Source organism: Leptodactylus fuscus, chromosome 8, assembly GCF_031893055.1.
Source record: "Leptodactylus fuscus isolate aLepFus1 chromosome 8, aLepFus1.hap2, whole genome shotgun sequence".
Classification (NCBI taxonomy): domain Eukaryota; kingdom Metazoa; phylum Chordata; class Amphibia; order Anura; family Leptodactylidae; genus Leptodactylus; species Leptodactylus fuscus.
This window is the reverse complement of record NC_134272.1, coordinates 67,167,939-67,178,340: the sequence shown is the minus strand read 5'-3', so window position 1 is coordinate 67,178,340 and position 10,402 is coordinate 67,167,939. Positions and strand designations below refer to the sequence as shown.

The 10,402-nt window shown below is 42.5% G+C and overlaps 1 protein-coding gene across 2 annotated transcripts in view; it reads left to right on the top strand.

The window, feature by feature from the left end:
- Nucleotides 1-274: 274 nt before the first annotated feature.
- The window catches only part of OSBPL6 (oxysterol binding protein like 6), a 176,744-nt gene continuing 166,616 nt past the window's right edge, over nucleotides 275-10,402 (top strand). For both annotated transcript variants that reach the window (XM_075284004.1, XM_075284003.1), the window contains exon 1: nucleotides 275-543. The gene's annotated coding sequence lies outside the window, so the exon portion shown is untranslated. The remainder of the gene's footprint in view (nucleotides 544-10,402) is intronic.

The following is a 10,402-nucleotide window of genomic DNA, read 5'->3' as shown; positions in this document are numbered from 1 at the left end:
CTATAGAATGAGGTTTATCCTGTCCACAATATTATATATTAGAGTATTAGTTTGCTAGTTCTCCAGCTCCTCCATTGCATGCAGTACAGAGCAGAGAAGAGATGCCAGTATACAGCTGCAGCCCAGTATACACACTATGTATGTACACATCCAGGGCAGGCAGTGGGCTGTGTTTGCTATGGTCCTGGCTGCACTGATGATGAGACTAGTCAGATCCATGTGCTCCACTCTCCAGCTCTTCCTCCCAGCTCTGCTGTCCCTATAGGATTGCACATGCCTCTCACTGCAGGGAGGGGCAATCGGTTACCCGGCTAGGAACTGCAGAGAGAGGGGCACAAAATAGCAGAGAAGATTGTGCAGGAGCACAGACTGGACCCCAGCCAAAGGATCAGTGTATGGCTGATGCTGTGCATGAGATCCAGTGCAGAGCAGTGATCATCCCCAGCGCCCTTGACAGTACAATGTGAGGCTTTGCTGCAGGTGGCAGATCTGGAGCTGTCTGGCTTGCTCTGAGCCTTTTCCTTTGCTGCATCACTATCTATGGTAAGTGCATGTCATCTGATCTGATGGCCCTTTATTGTGTCCTGTCCAGTGTCCTCAATGTAGTGCATGTTCCATCATTGCTGCTTAAATACAGAGCCTAGGACTACAGATCAATGTAATTGATGATCCTTACAAAGTGTGTTCCTACTGCAGTCTCCCTCCCCATACAAGAAATGGGGTTCTGCATCCCAACCAGACCTCTGTAGTTATCTGAAAAGTTCCATATTCAGCAGATACCATAAGGTTAACAGGGGGTAAACTTTACACTTGGATCACCCATCTGTGTTCTATGCACTGCAGTCAGACATTCATTTCACTCTGCTGCATGACAGCTCAGAAGTCATGTCACCTAGGGGAGTGCATTAGGCTGTGTGCATGCTCCTGGAGTTTGTGATCCCACACACATGATGTCATCGGTGGTTCCCCAAGCCATGAAATGAGCAGTGCTTGCTGAAGATGACGTCATGCCTTTTCTCCAAACTAGATCACACATTTCCATATATAGTGGTGCTTTCAGGTTATGTATCTACTTTGTTGTTACATTGTTAAGTGTGTTTTAGATCCTTTTGATTGCGTAAAAATAAAGTATAGCGTAACCAGAGAAAAGTTTTCTATACGTGGATGCAGAATACGTGATGGATGATGGGGAAATTTAGTAGAGGATGAGTATGTAGTATAACATGTAACCGAAATCACATCTATCTAGTCCTAGCTGATACTGCAATGCACTTCTATACAAAGTACTGTTTATAGAGTTTATACATCTACTGGCATAATGTATACATTGTACACCTATGTTACAACAAATGAAAATGTTACTTTTTTGCTATATTCTGTTTTCAACATTCTCCATTTTTTTTTTTTTTTTTACATGTTTTACTTTTTATGTATGTATTTTTGTTTATAGAAGTGCATATAGTAGTAGGGTTTGCTGAAATCTGTAGGAAAATTGAGTATATAAAGCGATTACCCATAAGTTTTAGTGGTAACATGACATTGTTTGGGCCCCTTTACTGATGTAAAGTGAAGACAATGTCATAGGTGAAGATATTATGTTAAATGGTTCATGCATTAGGCCTGTGCACCTAAATCCTGCCATATCTGTCCTATTGCGGCTGATTGTCTATTGCCATAGGCCACTGTGTTAAACTTGTCCGGTTGGCACTTTTTCGAAGAGTGTATAGTCACTGACTTTCCATAGTATTTGCTTCCGAAAGAGCTTACAGCATAGCCTAGGGCCATACAGCTTCATACCTGTCTATACAGCAAATCCATACTGCCCTGAGGTTAGAGTGATTTGCCTTTATCACAGGCCATGTCCATGCCCTATTAAGGTTCCCCTTGGTCCCTGGCCTGTCCATGCATTACATGGGAGAGCGACTATTCATTTGAATGGCAGCCATTTCATTCTATTCCTATTTCTTTAGGCTATGATCACATTTGGTTAAAGTTTATAATGCATCCGGTGAAGTGTATCTTGCATCCAAATTGGGTGCAAGTATAAGCATTACAAAAAAAATAATACATCAAAACTATACAAACCTGGCCTAGGCGGTAACATAACCCTGCTTTCTACTGTCTAGCAGACTTCATGTAAGGGACTGAGCTAATGACTCCCATGGCTCTCAATTACTGGTGGATTGTAATCCACTAGAGAAATTGGGACTCTGGAGTGGAATTTGCTAGAGCGCCATTAGGCCGAGTTCATGCTATACATTTTCCTACAGTTTTTTTTTTACAGCCATAGCTAGATATTGATCAAAAAAAAAAGAAGAGTCTTATAAAGCTTTCAATTATACATCCCCCTCCCTGTAGGCTTTTCTACTTTTACGGAAATAAACTGATTTAAGCTATAAAATGTGCACTGGGCCTAAAGGAAGTCTGTGACAAGCAAATACTTTATACTATAGGTAAATTGATTATTGGCTGGTGAAAAGAATGGGGACTATATAACGTTCTTGTATATGGGACCCGTGTGCTTGGTGTCTGCCGCCTGCTGAGGTTAGGCCTCATGCACCCACCAGAACCACATATACAGAGGTACGCAGACCCCTGCAGCCCTGTAATACAGAGTTATAGGCACTATATGCGCGGCCATGTGGAGATTCTTACAGCACTACAATGCAGAGTCAGTCTCCCTGAGAAGTAATACTCCAAGGGAAAATACTCCCTCTTTACAACAGCTGTTGGATTATTCCATGTGCTGAACAGTACAGTCATTATTCAAGCTTGTGCATATAGCCTTACAGCGAACCATCAGGTGATTTGACTGCCCTACCTAAAAAATACAAAAAAAAACAAAACTGCTAAAGGGAGCTCTGTGGTATATAGGGTTATATGATAGAGGAGAGAAGCTGAGCTCTGTGATGTATAGGGTTATATGATAGAGGAGAGAAGCTGAGCTCTGTGATATATAGGGTTATATGATAGAGGAGAGAAGCTGAGCTCTGTGATATATAGGGTTATAAGATGGAGAGAAGCTGAGCTCCCTCTCCAACCCCCCTCCAGCTCCTTCTCCGAACCCCCCCAGTTCCTTCTCCAACCCCCCAGCTCCTTCACCAACCCCCCCTCCCCCAGCTCCTTCACCAGCTCCCCTCCCCCAGCTCCTTCCCCAACCCCCCCCCCCCAGCTCCTTCACCAAACCCCCCCCCCAGCTTCTTGTCAGCGGTGGTCGCCACATGCCGGCAGCCGCCATCTTATGCAGACTGTGCGCGGACGCAGGCCACGCCCACATCGCACCGCAAGCCTATGAGGCCGCGGTGCTGACTCTCTATACCGCCCACACACTGGTATGGACCAATTGGAGTGTCGTGTAAGTTACTGCGCTGACGTCATGGCAGGGCCGAGAGCAGAGCTGGGGACAACTTTGGACAGGTGCGGTGGTGATTTGGGGTGAGTGACCCACTTTTAAAGTAGTCTATGTATCCTTCCTGGCCAATATGTAGCGGTGGGTGAAATTTCAGAAAAAAACGTCCAGCCATTTTAGCGTGATTGAGGAACAAACATCCAAACTCACAAACATCCAAACACAATATTAAGTAGGATATATCACACAGCTCAGCTTCTCTCCTCTATCATATAACCCTATATATCACACAGCTCAGCTTCTCTCCTCTATCATATAACCCTATATATCACACAGCTCAGCTTCTCTCTCTCTAGCATATAACCCTATATATCACAGAGATCAGCTTCTCTCCTTTATCCTATAATCCTATATATCACAGAGCTCAGCTTCTCTCCTCTATCATATAACCCTATATATCACAGAGCTCAGCTTCTCTCTCTCTAGCATATAACCCTATATATCACAGAGCTCAGCTTCTCTCCTCTATCATATAACCCTATATATCACAGAGCTCAGCTTCTCTCCTTTATCCTATAATCCTATATATCACAGAGCTCAGCTTCTCTCCTCTATCATATAACCCTATATATCACAGAGCTCAGCTTCTCTCTCTCTAGCATATAACCCTATATATCACAGAGCTCAGCTTCTCTCTCTCTAGCATATAACCCCATATATCACAGGGCTCAGCTTCTCTCTCTCTAGCATATAACCCTATATATCACAGAGCTCAGCTTCTCTCCTCTCTCATATAACCCTATATATCACAGAGCTCAGCTTCTCTCCTCTGTCATATAACCTATATATATCACAGAGCTCAGCTTCTCTCCTCTATCCTATAATCCTATATATCACAGAGCTCAGCTTCTCTCCTCTGTCATATAACCTATATATATCACAGAGCTCAGCTTCTCTCCTCTATCCTATAATCCTATATATCACAGAGCTCAGCTTCTCTCCTCTATCATATAACCCTATATATCACAGAGCTCAGCTTCTCTCCTCTATCCTATAATCCTATATATCACAGAGCTCAGCTTCTCTCCTCTATCATATAACCCTATATATCACAGAGCTCAGCTTCTCTCCTCTATCATATAACCCTATATATCACAGAGCTCAGCTTCTCTCCTCTATCATATAACCCTATATATCACAGAGCTCAGCTTCTCTCCTCTATCCTATAATCCTATATATCACAGAGCTCAGCTTCTCTCCTCTATCATATAACCCTATATATCACAGAGCTCAGCTTCTCTCCTCTATCCTATAATCCTATATATCACAGAGCTCAGCTTCTCTCCTCTATCATATAACCCTATATATCACAGAGCTCAGCTTCTCTCCTCTATCCTATAATCCTATATATCACAGAGCTCAGCTTCTCTCCTCTGTCATATAACCTATATATATATCACAGAGCTCAGCTTCTCTCCTCTATCATATAACCCTATATATCACAGAGCTCAGCTTCTCTCCTCTATCATATAACCCTATATATCACAGAGCTCAGCTTCTCTCCTCTATCCTATAATCCTATATATCACAGAGCTCAGCTTCTCTCCTCTATCCTATAACCCTATATATCACAGAGCTCAGCTTCTCTCCTCTATCATATAACCCTATATATCACAGAGCTCAGCTTCTCTCCTCTATCATATAACCCTATATATCACAGAGCTCAGCTTCTCTCCTCTATCCTATAACCCTATATATCACAGAGCTCAGCTTCTCTCCTCTACCATATAACCCTATATATCACAGAGCTCAGCTTCTCTCCCTCTGTCACATCCTGCTTTTGGATATTGCCTCAGAAATTACCGGAGAAGTTCACTTAAATGAACGTGTGTAAGTTATGTGTGCATAGGTAACATACTTTATGTGAACAATAGTTACCTGTATATAGACAGCATATGCTGAGATTTGTTTTAGGAGAATATTTCAGTCTTTCATCTGTTGCTGATATCCGCAGCCGATTCTGTCACCTTTTCATGAGTCATGTACAGCCAACCTCAGAGCATATTTTGACACTTTTCACAATGAGTAGGTGCAATGAAAGCTGCAATAAATATGGGCCTTTTATATGTCTGTATAATGTGATATTTAAGCCCTGCAATTCACAGGTTTAGCAAAACCTTCAGATCTGGGTTATAAAGTTCTTAGTAAAATTCTCTGAACTTTGAGATCTCCTGTAATCTATACCTAATACAGTATGCCTATATGCTGATTGTGAAGGCTGTAGGAAGTGGAGCAATGTTAGTTTCTTCTGTCTGATAGATATAGTTATATAGAGTCATGGACAAGACATGCATAAACACAGACTACTTGCCAGCTCCGCTATCATGTCAAAAAATGTCCCTAAAAACACCCCAAACCTCATGACTTCCCAGAAGTAGTTGTGCTGCAGATCTGCAGATGCATCCTGTAATGTCCCAGAATGCAGCCTTTCATTCAAGTTTCCTGGGCATAGAATCCTGCATAAAGGAGACGTATTCACCGATACAGACCATGCTCAAGTCCAAAATAAAAATATATAAAAAAGTTCTTGTATCTCCAACATGGCAGTTTCTAAAAGTAAGCCTTTAAGTTGCTATTAGAGATGAGCGAGTACTGTTCGGATCAGCCGATCCGAACAGCACGCACGCATTGAAATGAATGGAAGCACCTGGTACTTCTGCTTTGACGCTGGCCGCTTAACCCCCCGCGTGCCGGCTACGTCCATTCATTTCAATGCGTGCGTGCTGTTCGGATCGGCTGATCCGAACAGTACTTGCTCATCTCTAGTTGCTATCATTTATTTCCCATTGCCTATATTGTGCAAGCCTAATCCGTAGCACTGCGCAAAAAAATGCATCCATATGGAAATGTTAGATTGCTACAAAACTTGGCATTCAGTTATGTCTCAGGCAGATAAAATAAGAGGGTGTAAAAGTACTTTTCCTGTTGGCTACTTTTGGGTAGTGTAACTCATTTTAAGAGATTGCTGACTTCTAGACATGCCTCTACAACAAGCTCAAACCTATTTTGTCCAGTTGATAGACTATGAGATGGGGCATCGCTAGACAGAAAGAGGCAGAATGGTCATTTCAATGAACTGCTCACCATGTAGGCCATTCTGACCTATCTGTTAGGAGGTGGTGGAAGCAATGGTTACATTAGAGCAAACAGGCGGTGGATGACAAAGGCTACCAGTAAAGAGGATTGTTTCATCTGCTGACAAGCGACTCCCATAGTTTCCTTGTCCACCATCCAAACACAGGTGGCACCTTCATCACGCAGCCTTGTTTCTACTGGGACCAGTTACACCTGTTTAGCAGGAGGAAATAAGGTGTTACAATAGCCATTGTCCCCTTCGTTTGCAGTGGTGTCGTGAATGAGAAGTCTGGACTAGTATGGACTGGAATTGCATTGTCCTTATTGGCAAATCCAGGTTCTGTTTGGGATCTGATGATGGTGTGAGTTGAGTATGGAGGCCTTGTGGTGAACAATTCAATCCTGGTTTTGCGGTGAAGCAACGACTACCCCAACCGCTGATGCGGTGATCTGAGAAACCATTGCATAGGACAGTCAGTCACACCTAGTAGTGATATGAGGGATTCTAAAAGCTCAGTGATCTGTGCAGGACATCCTTTGGCCCCATGTGTTGTTTCTCATGTCGGTGCTCCTAACTGGCTGGACAATACTCACACACAGTAAGGATTTCCCAGGAATGTCTTCACCAGATTGCAGCATTTCCTTGGCCTGCCCAGACTTATCGCCGATCAATGAAGGGACCAGCTGGGATACCAGGTTTGGCAACCTACAAGTGTACCGGATTGACATGCCCAGCTGCAACATCTGTTGGCAAATGTACTACAGGACACCATACAGAACCTGTATGCCTCAATACCCAAAAGTATCTCATCTTGTATCCAAGCTAGAGGTGGGCCAACATGGTACCAGAACCTCCTTTCAGCAGTTTTCCCCAATAAACTTCTCCTTTCGCTCTAATTTGGTAAACCTATAGATATATCGTCATTACATTGGCACATAGAAAGTTTCATTCGATTCCAAGAACTCCATCTTGGTACTTTGTTTTTTGTGCACTTTTATTAGTTTAGTCATATTTACTGAAAACTCATGCATAAAGCATAGAATTCTCTAATCAATAAGCAGAATCAATATTCATGAGGATGCCGCCTGTCCGCTCACAATGACATGGTGATTAGCATTGCTGCCTGTCAGCCATCTGTTCACTACTGACCAGAGCACCTTCTACATGGTGGGTCCGTATGTTTTCTAGGGAAACCCAAAAATATATCATCTCTTTGTATATTCTGCCCTGGTCGATGCCCAGCAATTTTTTACACTGGTTGACAGCTATGGGCAACAAAGTCAGTCTTCTTGTTATCCATTCTTGATTAATCGGGCTCACATGCTCTATAGCTGGTATAGGAACAGCATGTAAGCTGAGCCGAGGAAGGGACTAATGTGAATAAACACATTTTCTGTTGAGTGTAAACATAACTCTAGCACCTTAGGAGGTGATAGACAACAACCAAGAACTCCAACCGAGCCTCTAAATGATTTTATCTACTGTATGTCGGATTATATTTCACATCCTATGATATTGTTTATGGATACACTGAATGGCCACTTTATTAGAGACATTTGCCCTTTTACAATTTGTGCTTTCTCACAAGGAGAATTAGGCACGTACCCCTGTGTCTAATGCACATTAGAATGGGAGAATTGAATAATCTGGGTAACTTTCAATGATGCCTGGTTATTGGGGCTATACTAACCAGTGCAGTAAAAGAACTGCTGACCTTGTGGGGTGTTCTCATGGTGTGCCATAAAGTGATCAGGATGAAACATCCAATGAAAGGGGATGGAAATATCTCATGATCCGTTGAGTCATAGGTGGATGTTCAGCGTTCTCATAACCAGGTGGTGCACAGATATGCCCATTGCACTTTAAAGCATGCCTACAGCTATAAATAATGTTTCATAAATGAATGGTACAGGTTGATTTATAGAACTTTGTAATAGTAATATCTGTTTTCTTCACTTTTCAGGCAGAGTTACACTTTACATAAGGGAAGGGTATAGAGAAGACACCCTATATAGTTGCTGCTCTTGTGCTTTGCTACTTTGTACACTTTTAACACTACTATGTTTGTAGATAAGAGGCTACTAGTACACAGAATGAGGCAATAAATCAGTTAACCAGCCATGAGGTAAATCCCACTAAACCCCTACCTTGTCCCTGGAGCTCTAGGTGTGAGACTGAATACAGATTGAAGATGAGGATCAGGAGAGTAGCTTAAAGAGATTCTACCATTAAAACCTTTTTTTATTTTGTGGATAAGACATCGGAATAGCCTTTAGCCTTCTTCCGGCGCAGGCTCGTAACTTCTAGGCCAAGGGCCTTGGGCAGAGCAGACTGCGCAGGCGTACAGGCCATGGGAAAATGGCCGCTTGCACAGTATTGTTAGCGGTCATTTTCCCGTGGCTTGTGCTCCTGCACAGTCTGCTCTGCTCAAGGCCCGAGGCCTAGAAGTTACGAGCCTGCACTGAAAGAAGACATTGAAGATGACACTGCGGATGAAGAAGGAGGCGGCGCTGGAGACGCTTCTCTGGCAGCGGTGGAGACGCCCCCATTGCTATTTGAGCGCTGGGGCCTGCCCCCATCGCAGTGAGAGAACTCATTTGCCTACTGGTAAAAACCGGTATTTCTAAGGAACGGTGCAGCGTAGACCACGTCTAAAGGTAAGAGATGAATAGCCTTTCTAAAGGCTATTCCGACGTCTTATCCACAAAAAAATGGTTTTAATGGTAGAATCCCTTTAAAAAGTAGTGAAGAAAACAAATGTCCTTAAAGCTATAATTACATGAAAATGAAAATCGGCTCTGTGATGGCCATTCTTTTAACACCTGTTACACGGCAGCATTAATTTCACTGGATGTGAATGGGGGCTATAAATATGACCATTATTTTGACGGTATGTTGTCATGGACCATCCAAATGTCATGTTCTATTTTTGTCTGTTTTTACGGATCCCTCCATACACTAAAATGAGGCATGAAGGGCATGAAAACAGGTGCCTCTTGAGGGCAAAATGGCTGTCAAAAATTTACATTTTTCATAGCCCTTATCACCATCAGTTGTCTGAATGTAGTCTAAGGGCTTATGCACAAGACATTGAAGTTTTTAATGTATTTAATGGCTGTTTTTGTTTTTTTTTTCATTTTTGATGGCTGATCCATTTTGGATCAGTTCTTAACCCAACCCAATGATCTGTTTTTGTTTTTTTGTTTTTTTAACTACAGTTTTTATTAAAGTTTTCAAAGTAGATAACAGAAAAGAAATTTGAAATAACCTGGTGCAAACACAATAAATGAAATTCAAACAAGGAAAAAAATAAGATATCAGGGGGAGACAAACAAGGATCAAAGAGGGAAGGAAAGAGGGAAAGTTTAAATTGGATATCCTGAAGTTTGCAGTAAGTATACTAGGGGAACCATATGGCATCAAAGGCTACCACCGGATTGTTCAAGTTAGCAGTCAATAGTTCCAAGGTATGAATGTTCTTGACAAAGGGAATAATCACGGATTAGGATGCATTCCTAGAATATGTAGTATAGGGAGACTATACCAGATCTCCAACAAGTGGAAGGATTCAGAGAGTGAAGGAGGGCAAGAACGTGATACCAATTCATAAAGATCATATACTGCACTTCCAAAAAGGTCACACTGGTTGAGGATTTGAATGCCCGTGACCTAATAATTTGCCGTTGAGGCAGGGAAATTGTTTACCCCAGGGTTTTCTCCCATCTAGACATATATCTGTAGACGGGAGGAGGGCGACCTCCAGTAGACAGTCTATAGATACCAGAAATTAAGCCCTTAGAAGAGGTACCAGACTTCACAATCTCTCAAAGGTCGTAGGGGTAGAGAGTCGAGACCTGCAAGGAGCTAAAGAGAGACAAAATGACGTGAGGAATTTGACTATGGTGAAACCACTCAGT